The sequence below is a fragment of the Centruroides sculpturatus genome, unplaced genomic scaffold, assembly GCF_000671375.1.
Source record: "Centruroides sculpturatus isolate CEXI.00-Female unplaced genomic scaffold, Cexi_2.0 scaffold368, whole genome shotgun sequence".
Classification (NCBI taxonomy): domain Eukaryota; kingdom Metazoa; phylum Arthropoda; class Arachnida; order Scorpiones; family Buthidae; genus Centruroides; species Centruroides sculpturatus.
The window spans coordinates 102,530-108,593 of record NW_019385149.1 but is presented as its reverse complement, the minus strand read 5'-3'; positions in this window follow the sequence as shown (position 1 = coordinate 108,593).

The window sequence follows — 6,064 nt, the reverse complement described above, 5'->3', positions numbered from 1 at the left end:
AGAAAGCCTTTAAAGAAAAACCGAGAAAGATGAGAAGAAAAAGAATTTCTAGGAAGAATTATAACATTAGAAAAGCAGTTATAATTATAAGAATTAGTCAAGTATTTGTTTCTTTCACTATTTAAATTCAGCTAAGATACGAAGGAAGTATTGCAGCACAAGCATTCTTACAGAAGAGAAATGAGATGTTTAATTTGTTCATTGGAAGAAGAGATCTCAAAGATAATAGAAAACTTTATAAATCAAGGCTAGACCTAGGATTCCTGCTGCACCAACAAGTTGAATGTTGGTACCCTTCACAATACAGTATAGAATTATTTTCTTATTTTTCTCACTGAAAAAAAATAATTTATTCTACTTAATTTATTAATTTTCTCATTTTTTTACATTTGTATTTTGGAAAGTCTTATTGTCTCAGATATGACAGACGTCAAGTGCTAGGGAGTGTCAGTGCCTTTGGTTAGCCATCTATTATGATATTTTGTTTTTATTGCCAAATATAAAGCATTAGTAAAAATAACTATCATTCAGATAAATAAGCATACTGATTTATAACAAGAAGCAAACATTTTTTCCCCTATTAAACAAACAAAAAAAAAAAAAAGATTTAGTCAAATCTGACCATTTGACCATCCTCAGCAATCATTATTAACGTTTAACAATTTAGAATGATATAGGAACAGAGTTCATATATTAAATGAATAAATTAAAATATTTTTTGTACTACTTTTTGTTTTACTTTTCTAAAAATTATATAAAATTCAAATATAATATCAAAATTTTATTTCATACAGAAACAGAAATCAATAATCATATGAAATTAACAATATTTGGTTATGAGTCTTCTATATTAATATACAGTAGAATTCACTTTAAGACTCGCCTAAACTAATATTTCATAAACAACTGATGAGGGAAATGAATAAAATAATGATTAGTGTTAATTTGGCTTTATTTATTGACTTTGACGTTAAAATATGAAGACATAATAATTATAAAAAGTTAACATTTTACAAACAAACAATTCATTATCTTTGTTTGCTACTTCCTTTAACAACAGCTTGTGTAAAATTAAAGAAAGAAATGCCAGCAATTTATAATGATTTCATGTTATCAACTATATATTGAGCCAATAGTGTGAAGACCACTTAAAAAATGCCTAATTACTTGAAGATAAGAATGATTAACCTGCCATTACTCGAGGGTGAGCACTGTGCTCACCTTTCATTTTAAAATGCTTGTAACTCTGGCCACAAAACTTCCAAGAAGCCAAACTCTTGTGTACCTTTCTACCTGAGAATCCCCTTCAACAAGATACCAGAATCAGAAATAATAGTCATCGTTGATACTTTCAGTGCTGCCTTTGTTTGTCATGTTGGACAAGTTTGGATTACTCTCAGGTGAGTGCTACACTGTGTCTTTATTTGAAGTGGTACTATTCTAATTGTGATGTGTTGTAATACATCACAATTATAGTATGGTATATAGTACAAAATGTATGGTATATACATATTATCATAAAATGTGATAAAATAGCTTGATGAGGAGTCTGAGGAAGAAAATGTAGGCTCCTTCCTTGCAAAGAGAGTGAGGATCTATGTATGAAAATCCTGGAATTATTGAGAAAGAAACGAGATCCTCCATAGGCAACATCAGTATCAAGAGAAAAGTGTGCATATTGCCCAAAAAAGAAAAACAGCATCCAAGAGCATAACATGTAGTCTATTGCATCGATCTACAGACATCACATAACAATCTGCAAACAATACAATTTTAAAAATCCAGACTAAACAGATTCAGAACTTGAATAGAAATTATAATTAAGTTTACAGATTGATAAAAACAGAAATATGATATTTAAAATTATTGTTAGATATCAATTTTCTGTTTCTATATTGAAATTACTTTTAATGTATTCTAACTGAAGTAAAGTAAAATAAAATAAACATTAAGATCAGGAAGTTTTGTTATGAATAATACACATTTTAATGAATTGTCTTGAGAAATTTTACTAATATGAAAATATGTAGGGTGAGCACAGCACTCACCCTCGAGTAACAGCATTACAAATCTGACTGCAAGGAGTGCTGGGTTAATGATAATTGGAGTTTTATAAGTATATTTTTTGTAAATTTACAACTGAGAGCCAGATTTATATGCATTTAAAATTACAATATATGCACATGCATACATGCATGATAAAATGTCTGAAATATGATTATGCATGTTAAGAGCACCAGCAATATACACTAAAATTTGTAGGTTAAAATTCAATGTACGTACTTGCACTACACACAAAATCTAGCAAGAAACTACAAAACTACATAAAAACAGATGTTTTCACCTGTGTTAAAAGGCTAAAAGACCTTTGCAGTTTGAATGCAGCTGTTAAAACAAACAGAAAATTACTCTGGATAGATGATTGTTGTCTATGTACTAAGAGGGGTGATATGAGAGAAAGGGAGGGGAGAGGGTTGCAAGACTTAACTTTGTAGAACAGCTTCCATGCAAGGAGAAGGAGTCTCCTTCTCTAAAGGGGATAGAAATTTACAAAACTGCAAGAAAAAAATGTGGCTAATTGTTCTATATGTTAAAAAGTTCAGGACAGCAAGTCTATTGTATGTGACAGCTTTATACTTTGGGTGCAATTTAAAAAATTTATAACTTTATTAGTATTTGTGATAGAAAAAATCTGTAAAAAGTATTAGAAAGCTTAATGTACTGTACCATACCTAGTCTTAAGTAAAATTATTTAGTAACTTTAATATATATTGTTATTTAGTAACTCTTCAACACAATAATTTAACAATTTTTCTAAACTTTAGAGAACTACAAAACTGTATTACCCTTTGTATTATTAATGATGGTGGATATGTGGAAACTTAATAAAATACAATAACACAATACAAAAATACACTGAAGTGCCAAAAGTCATGGGATAGCAATATGCAAAGATACAGATGGCAGTAGTATCGCATACCAAATGTATAAATGGGCAGTGCATTGGCGGACTGTCATTTGTCTGCCAGTGATTCGTGTGAACAGGTTTCTGACTCGAGTATGGCTACATGACAAGAATTAACAGACTTTGAACATGGAATGGTAGTTAGTCCTAGATGACTGGAAAACCATGGCGTGGTCCGATGAGTTGCGATTTCAGTTAGTAAGAGCTGATGGTAGAGTTTGAGTGTGGTACAGACCCCATGAAGCCATGGACCCAAGTTGTCAACAAGGCACTATGCAAGCTGGTGGTGGCTCCATAATGGTGTGGGGTGTGTTTACATGGCATGGACTGGATCCTCTGGTCCAACTGAACCAAACAATGACAGGAAATGGTTATGTTCAGCTACTTGGAGACCACATGCAGCCATTCATGGACTTCATGTATCCAAACAAGGATGGCATCTTTATGGATGACAATGTGCCATGTCACTGGGCCATAACTGTTTGCGAATGGTTTGAGGAACATTCTGGACAATTCCAACGAATGATTTGGCCACCTAGATCACCCAACATGAACCCATGTATGGGACATAATCAAGAGGTCTATTTGTGCACAAACTCCTGCACCGGCAACACCTGCCCAATTATGGATGGCTATAGAGGCAGCATGGCGAAATATTTCTCCAGGGGAGTTTCAACGACTTGTTGAGTCCATGCCATGTCGAGCAAAAGGAGGTCCAACAAGATATTAGGCAGTATCGCATGACTTTTGGGCACTTCAATGTATATATATATATATACACTGTAGATTTTCTTATTTCCAATACATTCTATTAGTATTTGTGATAGAGAAATTATGTAGTTATAAATTTTTTAAATTGAACATGGACTTTATAGACACCCTGTATATGGTGTTGCAGTATTTATTTTTAAATGTGAGAAAATCTGATTAACATCTATTATATCACACTTTTTATGTGGGAGAGTATAAACATATGACAATAGATAACAATGGATTTGAAAATTGACATCACAAAACATATTTTATAATAATGTTACACACAGATATGCATTGAAGTCAATTACAAATAAAATTACCAGGTTGTTCAATAAGTTTTGTCGTTCGATAAGAGGTGGCGCTACTAGGAGCGTCACTTTATTATTCTATAAATAGTACTACTATTTCATAAACACGTGTCAAGTTTCAAGTAGATCCGTCAACTCATTGTATATTTGCAGCTGTTCAAAGTCGACGTGTCATTGTATTTTTTTACGATGGAAAAAATCGAATATCGTGCAGTGATAAAATTCTTATTTTTGGAAGGTGTAGCACCAAAACAAATTCATGAACGATTGTTAAAANGTAATAATTTTCCAAAGATTTTTTTTAGAAATAATATATTACAGATTTACATATTAAATGCAGAAAATTTAATTTTAAAATGTAAATTTACATCATATGTTTATAAATCATGCAATGTATTTTGTTTTTTTACTTTGTCAATGTAAAAAGCAGCTTTGAAAAGTTAAAAAAAAGATGGCGGCCGGATGGCCGAGCGGTTAAGGTGGCAGCCTACCGCTCTGGGGGACCCGGGTTCGAATCCGAACGGGTCGAAAAATCCCGAGGAATTTTTCGGGGTGGTCCGTTCGGATATGTCGGGCCCCGTCCCTCACCACCCGGCAGCCCCATTGTGGGCCTGGCCGAACCCATAATGGGCTTGCAAAAAGAGGCCCTCTTAATGCCCACAGGGCGGAAAGAGTTAAAAAAAAGAAGTTAAAAAAGATGAGATTTTCATATTTGAATACAAAAACATCTAATGATAGAAACGGTAGATATGATCCGTTTTATATAAATTCTGTGTTTTACGATCACTTAAATACATGAGCCAATCACAGCTCGGCACGTGTGCAGTTTAGGGACTACGGGCTGTTTGAAAGGTTTTCTTCCATAAAATTAATCGATTCTAGACCAATTTGACTCAACATTTCCAAAACACGTATAATTTTGTGGGAATAAATCATATAAACTATGCTATAAACAAAAAATTGTAGGATTACTTACCGAGTGTGCATCGTTCAACGATGCACACTCGGTAAGTAATCCTACAATTTTAAGTAATTTTTAAGTAATCCTACAATATTTTTATCATTGTTTAAGCTTGTTTTCGTCGTGGAGCGGGCGCGTTTCCTGATAAATTATTTTTCTGCGAAAAATTTGCTGAACTTTGGAGACATTTATATAAATATAATTTTTATGGCCGTTAAATAATAAATGGTTTTTAGTAGGTCTTCTGCTTGTTTAAACTGAACGGTTTGTGCAATATCCGCTATTCGTCTAGATTCGACCAATCCTGTCGCGACACGAGTCGGAGATAATGTTTTATCGTATTTTACGAGTCTTTTTTAGCGTGTTTATACGAATACGGTCGCAGTTTTTTCTCCGTTATATACGAATCCGCATTATATGAACCCGTTTTATAGGGGTCTACTGTATTACATGTGCATTTTATTTTTAATCTGGCCCGCTGTCATACTCGAAATACAATATTGGCACTTAAGGAGTTTGATACTTCTGTTTTAGACCCTTCGGTGTGCTACGGCCTTGCAGCCTAAAAACTGCACGCCAACGTCAAACGTAATAGGTACGTATGCCGTTCAGAGGATCCTACCTTTCTCTACTGTCTCTCCTCTCCCCCTTCTCTTATTCTCCGGCTAAACACCTTGTGTACAGCCGATGTCTTTCATGTATGTATGTATGGATTTCTGTATAACTTTGTTGTTGATTAGTCATCTGTAAGATTACAGCGGTACCTCAGGATACGAAATTAATCCGTTCCGAAACAGATCGTATCATGAAAATGTCGTAAGGTGAATCATTTTTCCCCATACGATTACATGTAAAACCAAATAATTCATTCCAACACGACAACACACTCAAATTAAAGCTAAGTAATACATTTAAAAAAAATAACAACAACTATAGTAAGGAAAACACTGAAAAATGCGTTTTGTAGTTGTAAATGTATAAATAACTGTAATAGAATAATAATTGATAAAAAAAAATGTAGTTTTATTTGCACTTTACCTTTGAGGATAGACGACGGTGGAGGTGTAAACTGGT